The 19564-nt window shown below is 32.7% G+C and overlaps 1 non-coding gene across 1 annotated transcript; it reads left to right on the top strand.

Moving 5' to 3' along the window:
- The first annotated feature begins 7276 nt into the window (after positions 1-7276).
- On the top strand, positions 7277-7383 carry LOC128286275 (small nucleolar RNA R71). Its single transcript, XR_008276818.1, has one exon. It is a non-coding gene; the product is annotated as a small nucleolar RNA R71 (small nucleolar RNA).
- Positions 7384-19564: the final 12181 nt, after the last annotated feature.

The raw sequence follows: 19564 nt of genomic DNA, 5'->3' as shown, positions 1-19564 counted from the left end.
TAGTAGAAATGAAATTAAATAATGAATAAGTTATGGAATCGAATCTTGATGAGTCTATTTTCATATGGAATAAGCGAAACAGGTATATGAGCTATATTTTGTGAGATGTTTAAATTTTTGTGAAACAGGACCAGAGCGATTTCTGGATCCCCTGTTATGACTTTGGAAATTCACCATAAATTTTATAAAGATAATTAGAAGTCACGCTTTATATGTACAGATTCCTTATTGAGTATAGTTTTATTAGAGACAAACAGCATAGTCATTGAAGGTCTGTATAGGGAGATATCTGATTCGTAATACACAGAGGTCAGAGTAGTTGAACCCTGAAATAGGGGAGACTTTAACTAATAAACTGTACTAATTGGCCCAACCAAAAATTCTAGAAAAAAATTAGTAGATATATATATGAGTCTAGTTTCAGGAAAAATTTACGGAATTGGATTTCGAGTTTCGTAACTCGAGATATGATTTTTAAAGCGACTGTGATGCAGTTAGCCAGCTTGTCTGGAAATTTTAAAATGAATTGTATGAGCTGTTTAATTAATGAATTAAGTCCGTTAACACCTCGTGTTCGACTCCGAAAACGGTCTCGGGTACGGGGTGTTACATTTAGTGGTATCAGAGCAGGTTTAGTCGGTTCTCGGACTAACCTAGCATGTGTAAAAGTTTAGCTATACATGTCACTGATCTGTGATAGTGTGATGTCTTCCGACGCGTATAAGTACCGTCTTATTTAGATAGGGTACTCTCCAACCGAGCTGCGCCAACCATGTTCAATGTTAAGTAAAGGTATTTGAGTAAAATTATGATTATGATAAGTCTCGGTTCAGAAAAGTATGAATAAAGGTTTATGATACATATGTGATAATATGTGAGATGAAAGTTCATGTTGTGATAAATATTCATATTTGCTTAATGCTCATATGATGTAGTGTATGTGGCTTACTTGATAAGATGAACGGAATAAATAGAAAGTAGTAGAGGTATGAATAAAGGTCAGAATATTATGATACGAATGAAAATGTCCTTGTCTTGATTGGATGTCGAATGTTGATGAATGTTAATGGTATATAATTTTTATGAGGTAAAAGATTATAATGAAATGAACTTATCTATGTTAAATTGTTGGACTGAATTATATGATTGTAATGATATGTACATGATGATGCACGAAATGAAAGTTGTGATAGTGATGCAAATATCTATGTTTGTTTGGCCTTATATAATGTCATGAGCATGAATTAATTTAATTAATTGAATGGATAAGTAAAGCTGTCTAGAAAACATAGAATGTATGCATAAGTATATTGTCTAAATGGGACAATAGGAAAATTGGTGTAAGCCAACATGAATGAATGACATGATTTTGATGATGTTACTATGATGATGGAAGTTGTGTCATATGTGTATGTATAAGAAAGTCGAGTCAGGGGTCCTACAACCCCTCCCCCTTACCAAAGTGGTACTTATAATGGAATTTCATGAGATTTGTATTGAATAAGTTTTCGGTTGAGAACCCAAAGAGTTCAGTGATAGAATAATTATAAGTATAATTCAAGATTGAAAATGAGCTGATAAGTAAAGTCAGAGCCAGAAAGTATCGGATTGACGTAAAAATTATTGGAGTTATGCACTGTCCTAGTTAGAAAAGGAATTCTCCTTGGTAAATCGAATTACTCAAGTGCAAGGTCGAGAAAAGTGTAAATCGAAATTTATTCGAATTTGCCTTTTTAGTGAATGGTTTAATATAAAATTTGTGACGGCAGAACTAGTTGGGGAAATGATATTTCAAATGTGAATTATCCGAGTGTGACAGATTATGACCGGATTGATTTAGCGATCTCTTTTGAGATGTTCTATGTGTTCACCCGTTCGTAAATATTTCTATGGCTATTGATCTTCGAAGAAATTCTTGTTATATGGGAATGTCTTCTAATTCGGTGTTGGATGAAAGCATTGGTAGTCTGATTGGTTTATAATTTATATTGCTCTATTTTATCGGGTATTCTATTTCATTTAAATCGATAAGAATTGATGAGAGAATTCATATGATATTATGATTCTGTTTCTTCTACTTGATGCTTCATCGATATATATGTATGGGAAGATATATTGATCTTGTTATATTTGATTTCAGTGGGATTAAATGATGTTTTCTTTTGGACTTTCTTTCTTTGAAGAATTATCGGTATTCTGTATTTTCTCTATGAATTTGGTTTTCGATTCTCGGCATAGTATCGTATCTTGGGTTTCTTTATCCCGGATCTCTTTATTCGGATTTCTTTATTCGGGTTTCTCTATCTTGGATTTCTTTATTCGGTTTTCTTGTTATCTTTGTTCCATAATTTGTCAATTACGACTCATGTTCAAAAATCGTTCTTCATTTCGTGATAATCATGTCAAATATGACTATACTTCTAATTTGATCTTGGTAATGTGGTGATTTTAGTATTGGGATTTTTTCTAATTTCTATGTAAGGATTTGACATCGGTAAAGGCATAGGTGATAAAAGCGAGTTTTAGTCGGTATGGTAAATTATTTATTTGAAAGATTTCATGTGACAATTATGTCGGATTATTTTCCCAAGTCGATAATAGAATTTCATTTTGTACGTATAAAAGAGTAAATAGTTTGAACGAGAAGTCTATATTTATTAGAAAGAGTTGAATATTAGTTTAAGTCACTACGAATGATAAGGTTTCCATCTTGTGAAAGCTAAAAGTTTATTACATGTTGACAGAGTTCGGATAGATGAGAATATTGGTAACCAAGCATCCGAACTAGACTAGTCTACATTGAGCAAAGACTTCGACTTTCAAGAATGTATTGTTGTATGAATTGTGATGTGTTTCAAGACGGTGAGGTAATGTGATAGTTTAGAGCATCCGATGTTACATAAAATCGGAGTTGTTAAAGGGTTAAAGCCGAGCATTGGGATCTATCAAAATTATCCTTGTCAATGTTGATATTGGGATGGAAATGAGAAGGATTATTCTTGAGGCCATATCGTAATTATTTCTATGGCGGAAAGAGGAAAATGTGATGTATCCTAATGTTAAATGTTTGGCGAGATCTATAAATCACATCTGTATTGAATGAATTCCTACTCATCGATTCATGGAATTTCGGTCTCTTTGATTGTTGGATTTCTTGGAATTCGGTCTCCATTAAATCAAGTTGAGATCCGGGTTTTATGTCATGATATCATGGGAAATTAAGAAGGGTTGAAAATTTAAGAACAGTTGAGAGTTGAGGCTGTAAGCTTTTAGATCATATGAGAAATTGAAGAGATGTATTGGAGGTACAGTCTAAGTGCAAGTTCTTGACACCAAATATGAGATTAAAAGTGAAGACCACTTTTTCGGTAAGATTTTCGGGACGAAAATCCTCGAAGGGGGAGAGTTGTAATATCTCGATTTTGGGCCTAGTCGGAATAGTGGTTTCGTGACCACAAAATCTGAGATATAAATAATTATTTTATGATTATTTTAAGGTCTATGATATGATTGCATGATTGTGTGAAAATTTCGTGAAGAAATTTTATGCATAAAGTGCTTAATTTGAAATTTGGGACTAAATTGAATAAATTGCAAAACTTGTGTTCTAGAAGTATTTTGCATAAAATTGAATTAGATTATTAATTAGAGGTCCTTAAAGAGTAATTTTACCAATTTCTAAGTCTATGGACAAAATTGGACATGGATGGAATTTTGGAAAGTTTAGTAGTAAGGGCATTTTGGTCATTTAGGGTAAAATGAATTAAAATACAAAATTAAAAGCCAATTTTCTCATCTTCAACCCCATGGCCGAATATAGCAAGGAGAAACCATGGCTAGGGTTTTCAAGCTTCCAAGCTCGATTGTAAGTCCGTTCTAGCCTCGTTTTAATGATTTTTACGTTTTTGGAGTCCCTAGCTCGATTTAGCTTATGCTAGCAATAATTTAACCTAGGGTTTATATTTGGAAAAATACCCATAGGTGAAATTTGTGTATTTTGGTGTTTTATGATAGAATGTGAGGTTTTAAATTATGTTAGACAACTTGTGCTACTCGGTTTTAAGTGAAAACGAGCAAAAGGGCTTAATCGGTAAAAATACCTAATAGTCATAAGTACATGTTAGAGTGAGAATTTGATGTTGCCATAGAAGGAAAAATGATCAGCATGTCATAAAACATAAGAAAATAGGCTGAATTTTAATTTACGAGCTTTGGGGCAAAAGTGTAAACATGCAAAAGTTTAGGGCAAAATTGTAATTTTTCCAAAATATGATTTTGGGTCAATTTGAATAATGTGAGTCCTAATTAGACTATATTTTAAATGATAGAGCAAGGAAAACTGAAATTGGCTAAAATGGGGAAAATACCAAGTTGTGGACAAAATGGTAAAATAGCCATTTTAGCATACGAGGTAAGTTCATATGTAAATGTTGGTAACATAGTTATTATTTTAAATGTTTTAATGTTTTTAAATGATATGATAATTATTATGAAATATTATACTTGTGATAATTGTTTGATAATATGTAATTATGTGAATTACTTGATGAGTATGAACTATCACCAAGTATCGATTTCGATATTCCGTGGAAGACGGCAAAGATGTGAGATCGAGGAAAAAAGCCCGCTTGAACCTTAGGAATAGATTAGGATACAAGTGACATGTCACTAGGATGGTTGAGCATCCGAACTCGTTGAGTTGAGTCCGAGTTCACTTATGGATGCGAGCGTCCGAACTCGTTGAGTTGAGTCCGAGTTCGTGAGATGTAACTAGGCATCCGAACTCGTTGAGTTGAGTCCGAGTTCACTTATGGATGCGAACGCCCGAGCTCGTTGAGTTGAGTCCGAGTTCACTTATGGGCGGGTTACATGGTAGCTTGGCTACATATGTGGCACTTATGTGCAAACTTTCCATGTATCCGAATTATATTCGATGTGTTCAACGGGTAAAGTTCTACTCAAATGGAGGAATACTCAAGATGAAAGGGACGTATTGGTAAGTGTTGTGAAATGGATACTTTGAACAGGTATGTACTTAACCCTCGGGTTGAAAACTCGATATAACAACAATATGGTAAGATGATAAATGAAAAGGTGATATGAATGTCTTGTTGATGATTATGCAAATGATGTTTTATATTTGCTTATATGGTTATGTTACTTGCTATTTGCATGTGAGCTTACTAAGCATTTATGCTTACTCCTCCTTTTCATTCCTTGTAGTGTTGACAAGCCAGCTCGAAATCGAAACGGTCGGAGGCACGCCACACTATCCGTATACCATCTTGGCATAATGGCTTGTATATTTTGAGTATGGCATGTATAGCATTATAATCATTTTATATGTATGGTCTTATGATATGGTTATTGAGTGGTATGGAAATAGAAATGTTGGTAATGATTAGCCATTGGAATGGCTAATCATGATCATATTTGGTATTATGTATGTCAAATTGCTAGCTAATCCATGGAAACCATGAAATAGGTAAAATTTACCATAAAATAGATTCAGACAGCAGCAGTGACGTGAGTTTGAAAAATCACTAAAAATAGTAGAAATGGAATTAAATAATGAATAAGTTATGGAATCGAAGCTTGATGAGTCTATTTTTATATGGAATAAGCGAAACAGGTATATGAGCTATATTTTATGAGATGTTTAAATTTTTGTGAAACAGGACCAGAGCGATTTCTGGATCCCCTGTTATGACTTTGGAAATTCACCATAAATTTTATAAAGATAATTAGAAGTCACGCTTTATATGTACAGATTCCTTATTGAGTCTAGTTTTATTAGAGACAAACGGAATAGTCATTCAAGGTCTGTATAGGGAGATATCTGATTCGTAATACACAGAGGTCAGAGTAGTTGAACCCTGAAATAGGGGAGACTTTAACTAATAAACTGTACTAATTGGCCCAACCAAAAATTCTAGAAAAAAATTAGTAGATATATATATGAGTCTAGTTTCAGGAAAAATTTACGGAATTGGATTTCGAGTTTCGTAACTCGAGATATGATTTTTAAAGCGACCGTGATGCAGTTAGCCAGCTTGTCTAGAAATTTTAAAATGAATTGTATGAGCTGTTTAATTAATGAATTAAGTCCGTTAACACCTCGTGTTCGACTCCGGAAACGGTCTCGGGTACGGGGTGTTACACCCTAGATGTTTCAATTTGTTGGGTAGCTTATTCTGTAGAATGACTGAGCAAACTGCGCTTAACTTCACATGCGACGTATCATCCAACTTCCGCTTATTTGCTAAAAGCTCCTTTAAAAATTTAACTGCGTTTGGCATTTGCGAAAGAGCTTCAATAAACGATAAGTTAATATGTAATTTCTTTAATAATTTAAGGAATTTACCAAATTGTTCGTCTGTATGGTCTTTCCTTGTCGCATTGGGATATGGTACACGAGGTTTATATTCTCTACTTACTGATTTTTGCTCACTGTAGTCCACCTCATCTTTACCTTTACTTACCACAAATCTGTGTTTCGGTTCTGGTTCTGGTTCAACTAACCCTTCTTCATCTCGAACAGTAATTGCATTAAGCTACTCCCTTGGGTTATTTTTAGTATTACTTGGCAAGCTACCTTGTGGTCGTTCGGAAATCATCTTTGCCAACTGGCCTATTTGATTCTTGAGCCCTTGAATTGATGCTTACTGATTTTAAGAGCTATCTCGGTGTTTTAGAAACGTGTTTCAGATACCGCTATAAATTTCGTTAGTATCTCCTCAAGGTTCAGTTTCTTTTCCTGCTGGTAAGGTGGTTGTTGAAAACCCGAAGGATGTTGTGGCCTTTGATTTCTTTGACCACCCCACGAAAATTTGGGATGGTTCCTCCAACCTGCATTATAAGTGTTACCATACGGGTTATTTTGAGTTCTAGAGTTATTACCCATATAGTGGACTTGTTCCTCCTCGGTGCCAGGGTTGAAGGATGGATAATCTGGGTTGTGCATTCCTCCATTTGAATCACACCTCATCACTGCATGTACCTAAATAGAACCATATAAACCATCAATCTTTTTATTTAAAAGTTCTACCTGGTTTGATAGCATATTGACCGCATCGAGGTTGAAAACACCAGCTGCTTTTGTCGGCTTTCTTCTCATGACTTGCCACTGATAGTTATTCAATGACATCTCTTCAATAAATTTATGAGCCTCTTCAGGTGTTTTGTTGTTTAAAGTTCCACCGGCGGCTGCGTCGATAAGTTGCCTTGTTGAAGGTTCACACCGTTGTAAAAAGTCTGAACCTGTAACCATAAAGGTAATCCATGGTGAGGGCACCTTCTCAATAGGTCCTTGTATCTCTCCTATGCATCATAAAAAGTTTCTAGATTCATCTGCACAAAAGAAGAAATATCAATCCTTAATTTAGCTGTTTTAGCTGGCGGAAAATATTTTAGTAAAAATTTTTCGGTCATTTGTTCCCAAGTAGTGATTGACACTCGTGGTAACGAGTTTAACCACTGTTTAGTTTTGTTCCTCAATGAGATTGGGAACAACCGAAGGCGACTGGCACCGTCAGGAACGTCATTGATCTTAAAAGTGTTGTAGAATTCCAGAAAATTCACTAAATGAGTATTTGGATCCTCATCCTGCAAACCATCAAACTGAACAAACTATTGTATCATTTGAATCGTGTTAGGTTTCAGTTTAAAATTATTTCCAGCAATAGCAGGTCTAACTATACTCGATTCAGCTCCTGTTAAAGTAGGTTTAGCATAATCATACATAGTAGAGGAGCCGGATCCTGATTTACTGGGTTCGCAACAGCCACAAGAGGTAGCGAATTATTTTGATTACCAGCTATCTCCTTGATTGTGGTTTGAATATCGTCCTCTTGCCCTTCCTCTATGTATCGTAGGCTTTGCCTTCTCTTTCTTCGATTTCTGTGGGCTGTGCTTTCGGTTTCACTATCAAAAAGTAGAGGTCCTAACGGGTTTCTTCTAGTCATAAACTATAAAAACTTGTTAGAAGTAAATAAAATAAAATTTAGTAATTTAAGCAAAAATAAAATTAAATTGCAATAAAAAAATGGCTAAAGTAATAAAAATTAAGCGTTCCTAATATCATAGTCCCCCGCAACGGCGCCAAAAACTTGATGATCGTGAAACTAACTAAAAATTTGACTTAAGGTAAGTGCACCTATCGAACAATAGTATAGTTATGATGAGACCGGAAATATCGTATTCACGAGGACTAAAAGTACTAGTAATTACTATCTTTTTATTATCTAGCCTAAAAATTAAAATGTTTTTTTAAACTAAAACTATTTATCTAATTAACTAAGATTACGACAAAGATGAAATTTGGAAAATACTTTAGGGAAAACCGATGGAGAAGACGATACTCAAGGAAGAATCCACCTAGACTTCACTTATTACTTTTGAATTAGACAATTTATTCACCTAACTTAATCCGTAGAATTCCCTAATTTATGTTAATATCTCTCTCAAGACTAAGAACAACTGACTTTAGGTTGATTAATTGAAATCTCTTTCTAATTAAAACCCCTATTGTCGCATTAACTCGATTTATGGATTCCCTTATTAGATTTGACTCTAATCCGACAGATTTATGTCGTCCTATCTCTAGGATTGCATTCAACTCCGCTTAATTATGAATGATCTACTCTTAAACAATGACTTTTACTCCACTGATTAAGCACATCAAAACCTAAATTAATACCCTGGAATATTAAAACAAGAATTTAGAACTCAAAATTAAGTATAAGAATAAGTCTTTATCATATAATTCAAATAGTAATAAGATTCGTCATAGGGTTCATCTCCCTTAGGTATTTAGGGGGTTTAGTTCATAATAACAATGGAAAACATCTCGAAGTTTGGAAAACAACAAAACATAAAGAAACCCAAAAACTTCTAGGAAATTGGATGGAAATCTTCAGTCTTGATGTAGATCTTATCTCTGAGGTGATTCCGATGGCTATTCGCCAGTATTTTCCACCTCCAACTCTGTGTGTCCCTCTAATTATCTTCTAGGGGGTTTATATAGGCTTTAGAATGCTTCAAAACCCTCAAAAGTGCCCTTTTTCGAATAGAACTAGGCTTGGGCTCGGTAGAGACACGGCCGTGTGCCACGTCCGTGTGAAGTTGCTCAGGCCGTGTGCAATACTGAGTTGGTTCTTAGTCGACACGGCTATGACACACGAGTGTGTGGTTTACCCGTGTGTCACGGACGGGCGTGTGGAGTACTCGTGTGTAAGTGCCTAAGCCATTTGAAATAATGATTTAGGCCCAATTTATCCGTTTTTGGCCTGTTTCTTTCTCTTTTTTCTATCCTAAGCCCTCCTGAGTATAAAACATGAAATTAAAGGATTATGAGCATCGAATTCACTAAAACCAAGGAGAAATCATTCATAAATACGCCAAGCATTGGGTAAAAATATGTATAAATTATGGTTTATGATGTCCCAACTTCAAAAGTCACACAGTCTGGGGCGTTCCACACGGCTATGTGACCTTTGTTTCTAGGTTTTTTTGAGATTTTCCCTAAACTTTTAGAATTAGTTCAAATCAGTCCCTGTTTGTTTATAGGTTATTTTTAGGGACCTGTAGACTTGTATTAAGGACTATAAAAGTATTTTACTCTGATTTTGATTGAAATAGCAAACTTGAATTAGCTGAAATAGGTCATTCAACTAATATCATCGAAGATAGTAGTAGTCAGAGTATGGTTCATTACTTATGCTAATAATTGTAATAGTCTTGTCATGTATCCAACTTGTAGCTTTCAAGAGGGGATAAACAGTGATAAAAGTGTAGATAGTGAAAGACCAAGTTTAGCATTGCATAGCATGACACTTTACTCGAATGTATAAGACACTCATAAGGTAGTATTAAACTGGCATGATCTATTCTCTGTATTATGTAATGTTAACAATTGGCTTGCACTTTCACATATGATGTAATTAAATATTCTGATTGGTTAGTAATGCCCGTGACCCTAATCTGACGATAGAGAGGGGTTAGGGGTGTTACATTTAGTGGTATCAAAGCTACAAGTTTAGTCTATTCTCGGACTAAATCGAGCTTAGAATTGAGTCTAGAGGTACATGCCAAAGTCGAGTAGAGTTGAGTCAGGGTTTGGATGCTGATTATGATTATTTCTATTTTTTAGTTAAAAGATGGCAAATGAATCTGATAATGAAGTTGAACAAGAGTTTTACTCTAGTGATGAGTATATAGAGGATTATGAGGAAACTGAGTTGGAAACACCGAATGTTAGCCTAGTTGTGCTCAACGACATAATGTTGATCGAGGTAATAATGATGGAGTAGGTGATTCAAATTTACTTCAAGCTATTGTTGATGCACTCCAGTGAGTTGCAGGAACTACTTCTGCTACAGTGCCTGTACTTACTGTTCGACTGGATCTAATAAAAGAATTGCGGAGATATGGTGTGATTGAATTCTAAGGACTGAAAGGGGTAGACCTCTCAGCATCTGAAGTTTGGATTGAATCCACTAAACGTGTCTTACAACAACTTGAATGCAACCCGCGTGGAAGTGTAACTTGTGATATTTCTTTACTGTAAGAAGAAGCGTATAAATGGTGGCAATCAATAACATAAATGGTGGCAATCAATAACACGCCATGTACCTACCAAACGGACCAATTGGGAATCCTTCCAAAAGGAATTTCAAAAGAAATACGCCAGAGAATTGTATCTTGAAGATTGGAAATAATAGTTTTTACTGTTAAAGCAAAGCAGGATGACAGTGGTTGATTATGGACGAGAGTTTTTACGACTCAGTAAGTATGTTGTTGAATTTGTGCCATCCGAAATTGAAAGTTGTAAACAATTTCTGCGTGGACTACGTGATGAGCTTCGGGTACAGTTGGTTTCGCATCGAATCACATAGTTTGCTGATCTAGTTGAACGGGCAAAGATGGTAGAACAAGCTTTGGGTCTTGATAAAAAGGTTGAGGTTACTTGCATTACTCAAAAATGGTTTGGAGCTGCTAGCTTGCATCCACAATGTAAACAAACTAAATAATTACGTAGTGGTTGGAAATCGACTTTTAAGTCTGACCGATTTGATAGAAATCGTGATCGAAAACTGACTGTCTCTATGGGTAGTGTGCGAGGTCTATCTAGGGACATTGACATTTCGAATTGTGAACATGAGGGAAAAAGCATCGATGTGAATGTTGGAAGCTAACTCGAGCTTGTTTTTGCTGTAGATCTACAGAGCACTTTGGTCGAGAGTGTCCGAAAAATGATAATGCTACCCCTGTTTCTTCTCAGAGGTCTGTACCTGCATCTAGGGGTCGTGGATCAAGTCATGGTGACTCTTTTGCTAAGGGTGGTGTTAAAAAGGGAAGTGATGCTGTTACTCATCAGTTAGAGGAATATAGATTAGACTTGCATTTTGGTTGCTTTAATTGAGTCATTGGCTGAATGTTGATTGTGTTGTGTGATTTACTTTGTTGAAATGTTGGAACTGGTAGGACCTTCTACGAGTAGTGATAAAGGCAAGGAATAGCTAGTTTGAGCTTTTGGCTTTTCAACAAAAGCAAAATTGGTGAGTGTTTGGAATAATTGCTTGTGGACATGATTCAATGTATTATTTAGAAATTTAGCTGTAGTCTAAACCCCTACTTGAAATTCCAAGTGTAAGTTTTCTATTTCCCTTGTTTTCTTTTTGGTAAATTATGTGATTATGAGAATATTTATGGATTGATTATTATGATGTGATATTGTGATATGAGACATGCGTGATGACTATTGTGAATTGTATTGTGTTGTGTGCATGTTAAATATGCCAAATAATAGTGATGATGTTGTGTTAGCAATATAAATGTGCAGTGAAAGTGTGTAAAAACCGGTAAGTACGTATGTGTTGAATTATGAATGTGATGTTAACATAATAGGTTATGTGTAACACTTTTAATCCGTATCCGTCGCTGGAATAAGATCATAAGGCGTTATAGAATAAAACGCAATTCCGAACAATTAAATAAAATATTTTATATAATCACATGAATATTTCTCGAAAATTGACTAAGATTTAAATCAAAAGCTATTACAACTCTTAATTTGAACATTTCATATCATCGATATATTTGAGTATATCGTTCATATGTATTAATAGCATACATATCACAAGAACAATTTCATATATGCAACACTAATAAAATAACAATTTATACGAATCTCTAATATATATATATATATATCACACATCATTACCAAATAATATTAACTTTCGGTTATAAATAAACTCATTTCATTTTCTAGTCCATTCGACTAATATAAATGATTTATACAGATTTGCGAACTTATATATATGACCAGTAAATTTACATAAGTAATCACACTCATGAAAATTTAAATGTACATATTTCTATTTGATTGATATGGTAATATGCATTACTAAATTCATGCGTATCACATCATCATTACTGCAATCATATTTAAATGCAAGTACACATGCATGACTTTAATTAAATCCAACATATTATATGCCCATCTCATATATTAGAATTCCTACTAAATAAATCATATATATAGTCTATTTCTAAATTTTTCATGAACATACATGCCGAAAGACAATTGTATAAAATACCTTATTCAAGTTGATCAGCTATCCAATCATGAAAACAATTATCCACACACCATTCATACATTTACATTTTACGAAATAAATAATATATTATTATGAGCTTTAACCCTTTTCAAAATCAAAAATAAAAATACCAAGCCATAAGTATTACCTTATTAAATAAAAAAAGCATTTTCTTTTTTACTAAGTACATGAGCATGTTTCACCTACGAATTATCATAGTCAAAACAATCACAAACCTTTTAAAACCACTGCTCCTTGTCCAAACATCCAACATTTACCTTATATAATGAGCATACACAGCATGCAACTTATAACCATAATTAACATAGACCATGCCCAGCATATTTAAATTCAAACATATTAATTAGCCAATTTCGCATGGCTTTATACACAACCAAAATTTATCATCCCAAAACACACTTTAGCCTATACATGCCATAATTCGAATTTAATTTATAAAGGTACCCAAAATAGTAGATAGTGTGATGAACTTCGCAGACGATCTCCAAGCTTGTAACTTGACTTTCCAAAAAGAATCTATAAAATAGACATAAACATTCACACGATAAGCTATTATAGCTTAGTAAGCTATAAGCAAATAAACAAACTAATAATATAACTATCCCAATAATAAATTTAACCCAACCACTTTGATATGAATATATTTATTCTTAACCTACCACATTCATTCATGATATTTCATTCTTATACAAAATCCACACCTTGACCGAATGCTTATGAAATCAACCCAAGTAATAAATACTTCATTTACAAAGCCAAAATATCATTAAGCAATCAATTTCACTTATATTCATAACTTCTACTCACGTATAATAATATATATCATTATATATACATTAACCAAATGGCTGAATGTAGTTAGTACCATTAATAACCACAACACATATCATTAGAAGACAATTACAGTTCATTTATGTATATCCTTACCAATTTTGATTACTATAATATAATTTCACCGTACTCATTCAATAAGTCATTATATTGAATATTAATTACTTACTGTCATTACCTTGACTTGGTAACAATTTAATTCATACCTGTCACATGGCTCATATTACATATTTAAATATACCTTATCACTGCCCGATGAACAATTCGGAATTGGATAGGACACTCGGATAATAACATAAATCATACAATGCCAACTTCCCAGATGTGGTTTTACATGTAACCACAAATCGAAACTACTGTCCCAGAAAGGGTCTTACTCGTAAATACATATCGAAATCACATATCGATGACATATGTATCCTAGCTATTCCTAAGGTTCATACAGGCTTAGGACGTCAGAATCTCATCGAATTGAACTCGGAAGTGTAGTAGTCAAATTTAATCATTTTCGCCATAGCATATTAAAATTCCACATTTCATAACAGCATATAAATATAACATTTAATTACCAAATAAACACGTCTATTTGCTTATAAACTTACCTCGGATGGTACAAAATGGAATCAAAAACTAGTCGACAACTTTTGTTTTTCCCCGATCCAAATCCGATTTCTTTAGTTCTTGATCTAAAAATATTCAAATTAAGCTCATTCAAACATATTTTCATTCAATTTAGTCTAAAAACACATAAATAGATAAATTACCATTTTACCCCTAACATTTACAATTTAGTCCCTATTGCACAAAACACAAAATACACAAAATTTGGCTACATTCTAATTAAGCCGAATGCTCCCTATATACATACAAGACCATATTTTCCATAAATTTCATAATTTATTCCCTCAACTTTTTTATTTTTACAATTAAGTCCTAATTACTCAAAATCATCAAAAATTCCCATATAAAATATATTAACCCAACACCTATCTTTCATATTTCACCATCAAACCATAAAAATCACAAGCTCTCATCAATGGCATAACTCAAAATATTCATCAAAATTAAAAATTTAAACATGGTTTTGTAGTACTTGGAGCAACGATCTCAAAAACGTAAAAATTATAAAAAACCGACTAAAAATGAACCTTAAATTTGAACTTGGAGATGGCCAAACCTAGTTTCTTCTCTTTTTTTTTTTTTCTTCTTTTGTTTATATTTGGATATGATGATATTATAAGAGCACTTAGGCTTATTTTATTTTATAACATATATTATATAAATTAAAGGTTGGCTTCCTAAATTACCCTTTTTAAAATTAACAACTAAAGCTTATAAGCCAAGGACATATTCGTCCATGTCACATGCACATGGTTTCTAACTCATAACTTATATTATATACATATAATTATATACATTTTATTATTATAACATATATATATTATACATATTAAATAAAAATATACATTCAACTTAGCTAATGCCGTCCACTAACATATATATAGAAAAAAAATTGGACTTTTTGCATCATGAGTGTTTCCATTTAAGAAGCCATTACAAAAACAGTCCTTAAAATTAAAACTAGCTAATTTTCAATTTATGCAATTAGGTCCTTTCATTTAATCAGATACCTAAATGATAAAATTAAATCATGAAAATTTCACAGATGTAAATTCACACAAAATAAACAAGGAAAATAATTTAAAAATATTTTTTTGACTCGGATTCGTGGTCCCGAAACCACTATTTCGATTAGGTTCTAAATCGGGTTGTTACATTACGTATGTGATAAATTGATTTTAATTCACTCATATGTGGTTGGATAAGTTATGGCTTAATGAGCATTATTGTGGCACTTTAAGTGTAATTCAATGTGAATCCGATAAGTATGCATTGCGTACATGATGTGATGTGAATTGATGAATATGAACAGAGATAATGTGCATTAAATCAATAATTAAAATTGTGTAAATATGGATATTTTGGCCTTATGACCTTATGAGACCGTTGGATATAGTTGGTAAGCCATAGGATTGTGAGTACTTGCCTATATGTGTTTTGTGATTTGGGCATTGAAGCCCTAAGACATGTTGGAGAGATAAGGGAATGTGAGCTAAGCTCCATTCAACGGGACATGTTTGTTGTGTTGGAGAGTGTTAGCTTTATGCTTCACTTTTTGGACATGTCTAACTCTATGAGTCTATGTAGTGTGTTGGAGATTCGTATATCCGATGAGTTATGATAGAGCTCACTTTTACGTTTCATAGCTTAAGTGTCAATTTATCTATAAAGATGCTTTTGAGTATTGTGATATATGCTTAAATGTTATGAGATTCTATGATATTGTGATATATGCTTGAATGTTATGTGATTATACAAGTGTTGTGATATATGCTTAAATGTTATGAGATTAAATGTATATTGTAATATATGCTTGAATGTTATGTGATTATACGAGTATTGTCATATATGCTTAAATGTTATGTGATTATATGAGTATTGTGATATATGCTTGAATGTTAGGTGATTATATGTGTAATAGGATATATGCTGAAAAGTGAATATGTTTACCATGTAAAAGAACTGAAAAATAATGCACGAGTAGGAATATTATGACACAAGTGTTGGATCTGTTAAGGTTGTGCTATATGGTTGTTTCAATTATGCTTGATGAATTGTTTACATGGTAGTTATTCTAGGCATTCACTAAGCTTGTTAAACTCACCCACTCCTTTTAAACCATTGTAGATTAGTTGTGTGCTGGTGTGAGCGATATGGTTTTCGAGAGGTGATCTAAGCAAGTCTATTTGTTATTTCATAGGTGTTCTATATTTATTTATCTTTTGGGGAATAAGAAAATGTGGTAGACTTGTTTATAGCCATGTTAACTTCTAGACATTTTGCTGGTTTTTGGTTTGGTTTATAAAGATTACATGTTATTGTTTTGCTTGGTTTCATAAACATGAGGATGGATTGACGTTACTTGCTCGAACACGATTTTGCAATATTGAACTGTTAACTAAGTCATTGAGTGATTATTTGTCAAACTAATTGATGTATGGTGTTTAGGAACTAAATTGGAATGGATTAATTGCTTATGTATAGTGCATTTTTGAGGTTTGAAGCAGAGGTATCGATAATCATGTTTTAAAATCGATACATATGTGTTTTGAAACATGTAGTGAATCAGAATAGAGATTTGGTATCAATACCTTTGCTCGAGTACTGATACTCAAGGTTAAAATATCGGTATTTCGTGGTAGGTACTGATAGGTTTAGAAACTTTAGCTTTTAATTGAGAAACAAAAATGCAAGTTCAGTATCGTTTTTCCAGTTGGTATTGATACCACTTAAAGAAAATATCGATACCCTAGTGTCAGTATCGATACTTACGTGACAGTTTTGAAATTTTGTTAAATAGACCTTATGCATGTTTAATTATTAGTATAAGATTATTTAAAGTATGTTTGATATGTTCTAATGATGACTGATATATGTTTGACTAAAAATTTATAAGATCACTGATAAAGAGAATAATATATTAATAATGTGACAATTTACTATGAGTATGAAATGAGACGGTGGCGTGACTTCCTGAAATTCTGGCTTTACAACTAGGTCGATATAAGGTGTTATAGTGTAACTATTAACTCAACACCCATCATGAACATGCTTTCATTTGTGAATCATCTTAGGACAATTTCACTGAAATTCATGCATGACTAGTTGTCTTTAAAAGGAAATCTCATCTAATGAACCCACACGATAAAGTTTACTTTGGGAGGTGGCCAGGGTAGGAACCGGCTCGAAACTTTATCATACTATCTCTTAGGAACCATCAATGAAGGCCGTAGGTTTTGTTCAAGGACCTTCTCTCACTCAATATTTTAAAAAACATAAAATATTTTTTTATCCCAGATTTCAAAAATGATCACAAAATAGTCCTAGAGGCGTTCTTACCTAACCTATATAACATGCTTCCAATATATGGATAGCATGCTATGACAATTTTATAATATTCACATTCATTTATTCACTCACAAGAATCAATCAATCATAAAAATAAATAATTTTTCGTTCAAGGGAAAAGCCGAAGAAGTGAATGTGAATAGTGAATCATGTAGAGTCCCAAGAAAAGGAGGTGAGTCTTATTTGACAGCTTAAAAACCAAGTCTTTCCTTACCAAAGCCAATCTTAGACATGCACCTTCTTATTACACTTCTCACAGCAATCAAATTACCAAAAGACATGAATGAAAAAATATAGTACATGTATTTTCAAATTACCATCTTATTTTTTTAATCGATCAACTGTGGATCATCTCATACATATATATCACAATTATAATATAACATAATATAAGTATTATAAAAAATATAAAAGAGATATATAAATAGATGAGTAATTAAAATAAAATTGTCGGTCAAGGTTTCCATGGTTCAATTTTTAGAAAATAAATGAAAAACAAAATTATATAGTTTTTTCAGCATAAAGGTGTTCCTTAAGTCTTCAACCGCTATCACTCCATCTTGTCCTCATCATGGACTCTTTTTAGAAAAATTACATTTAAGTCCTATTTTATTTCTAGCTTACAAGAATTCTATGAAAACAAACAGTCTTACGTGGAGATGATAGTCCACGTTATATTTCCTAAAATTTACATCATTGGCTAAAATAACAATTATATAACAAATATATAATATTGTATCTATTCCCATATATAACTCTAAACATGCATAAGATCTAAAGAATACCACTTTCTATGTAATCAAATCATTTAAGAATAAGAGAAATCTATTTTGATTACTTATTTATACTTATAAATAGAACATAACCTAGCTCTGAGACTAATTATTAGAAAATTAGATCTAGAAAATGCAGTGGAAAATAGGTTTTAGGGAATACCAGAGTTTAATTTTTTTCAAAAAATAAGAACTTGGTTGTGTTATCTAAAGTAATAAACACTTAATCAAAATCGTACATTTATGATTCGTCTAGGATGGATGCTTCAACCAATTAGTCTTCTAAAATAATTTCTTCAACAAAATTTCTCTTTAGAACTTTTCTTAAATTCAAGTGTATGAGAATAATTGTCTCCCGGTTCAACAAGTTTTTGGATTTTGGTCCCGAGTTTTGGTACTCAAGTTCAATTTTCGATCTCGGGTCTAATTTTCAAGTTCAATTACCCATTAGGCTAATTGTCTGAGTTGAAAATTGATTTCTAAAAATATCATATTTATTTTAATTAATTTGATTAATTTAATTTTACTTTATCAAAATTAATTTTCTCAAAAATCACTGAGATTTTTCAAATTAAATTTTCAAGAAAATTCTTTAATTAAATTATCTAGTTGAACAATTCTCACGACCACCTAATTTATTTCCACATTGAATAAATCAACTCAATAAATTATTCCCAAAGTCTTAGAATTTTCTTCTAATTCAAATGTAGTTCGATCGAACTTTTGTTGAGCTAGCAAAGAGACCAAACGAACATATACAATTAGACTCGAGTAATTGGAATTATACCAAGAAGCATTTTTCCGATAATTCACAATTTACTTAATCATGAAGTCAATCCATAAGAAGTACCATGATTGAAAACTCCTTATCGTATACTCTTTACAAAAGGAATTTATCCAATTGCTTTGTCCAATGACCTTACCATATGTGTTACTCTCATTTGATATCCTTGATTCCTTTGGGTTAAATCTGTTCACTCAATAGAATTTTGTTTTATCTTATTGTCACCATTTTTTCTTCTTAATGATTAATATGATCATTATTAACTAATGATTGTGATAAATTGAATGAGCAACCCGTGACAATGTTTCATATTTATCAATCCACACAATGACAAAGAGAGGATATCATAAACTTTCTGGTCGAGCTATGAATTTCATTGTTGCTAGTAAAGTCATGTACCCAACATACCGACTATCAACTTAATTATCTTTAGAGTATAAGCCTCCACTTATATCAAAGCACATGAGTTACATACGCATGGTTAGTGACTAATTCAAGATTTAAGTAAGTCACAGTATGAACATCACAAGTGAATTAATTCACAAATAGCTTCAGAATTAATTCAACTTGAGTCCAGTTCAATG

Source organism: Gossypium arboreum, chromosome 12, assembly GCF_025698485.1.
Source record: "Gossypium arboreum isolate Shixiya-1 chromosome 12, ASM2569848v2, whole genome shotgun sequence".
In the NCBI taxonomy this organism is placed as follows: domain Eukaryota; kingdom Viridiplantae; phylum Streptophyta; class Magnoliopsida; order Malvales; family Malvaceae; genus Gossypium; species Gossypium arboreum.
Note: the sequence above shows the minus strand (reverse complement) of the source record. Positions and strands in the feature narration are given on the sequence as shown.